We start from the raw sequence: 1,266 nt of genomic DNA, 5'->3' as shown, positions 1-1,266 counted from the left end.
TCTGGGGACGGGGCAGAGCATGGGGCTGCATAGGACAGGGTCACCAGTCCCAGTCAGCAGCAAGGCAGAGGTGCCAGGAGGCCCGAGGTGATTTACTACCGAGAACTCTTCTTCCTTTTCTGGGTTGTTAGTTTTTGTGTTTTGTTTTGTTTTGTTTTTCTGAGAGGCAAGCCCAATTCATCCTGACAGAGGTTCATAGCACATTTTTGTCCAGCGGCTGCTTACACAGACGTGCCGACAAGCAAGACGGTGTGGGAGAAAGGCACCCTGTCTCTGCCACGGGGGCTAGTGGGCTCCGAAAGGGGCTCAGCACCTCACCTCCAGCCCTGTGCCACCCTGGGGATGGCTGTCACACATAGACCCGCCTGGCCCCAAGACATCTGGGCTTCCCCATGGGGTTCACAGCGCTGGTCCCTGTCTCCGAGGATGCTCTCCTGGCACAGACACAGCACCCACCCGCTCCAAGCACTGACGGGGACTGGTGTCAAATCAATCCCTGCAGCAGAGGTGCCAAGTTAAAAAAAAATAACAGAGGAAAGGAGCCATCTGCCAAGCCAGCAATTTTCAGCTGGATTTCCAGAAACACTTCAGCTTTTAAAACCAAAAGAGGAGAGAAAAATAAAAACCTCTCCTCTTCCACAAGCATAGAAAGCATTCACGGGATGAGGTGCAAAATTCCTCTTTGACTTCAAAGGCATTTCTCCTGGCCAGTTACCCCCAAATCCTGGCACAACCCACTGGAAAACCAGCGGGCAGCACAGCTCAGCACCATTTTTCTGCCAGATGACGGCATTCCACCCATCAGGGCACGGCTGCTGTGCCGGGGAGTCCCCAGGTGTTGCAAGGATGCCAAAAATGTGGTACTCGCCCCTTTGGACCCAGCAGTGCCATCCCCATGGCTGGTGTCAGCAGGATGCAACTGAGACCCAGTGAGGATGGGTGAGCCCCTTGGTCCGGCCTAGGCTTCGCCAGGGAAGTTCAGAGCAATGTCTCCCCCCTCAAATGCTGGCCTAAAGGTGTTTTTAGGGGTTATTGCTCATGTTGTTATTAAAACTTTCTGCGAGTCCCAGGGGAAGTGGTGCAGCCTCACAGGCCTCCTCCTAGCATGGATATGGGCACAGGCTGCCTGACCTTTTGCAAAGAAAATGAGGCTCCCACAGGTGCTTTCTGGAGCTGCACAAAATCTGCATCACTGGCAAAGCCAGGACGAGCTGTTTAGCTGCTTGGAAGTGCTTAGGCTGGGTCTTGTGGCACATCTTCATCAGT

The sequence above is a fragment of the Mesitornis unicolor genome, unplaced genomic scaffold (assembly GCF_000695765.1).
Source record: "Mesitornis unicolor isolate BGI_N332 unplaced genomic scaffold, ASM69576v1 scaffold42326, whole genome shotgun sequence".
NCBI lineage: Eukaryota > Metazoa > Chordata > Aves > Mesitornithiformes > Mesitornithidae > Mesitornis > Mesitornis unicolor.
Note: the sequence above shows the minus strand (reverse complement) of the source record.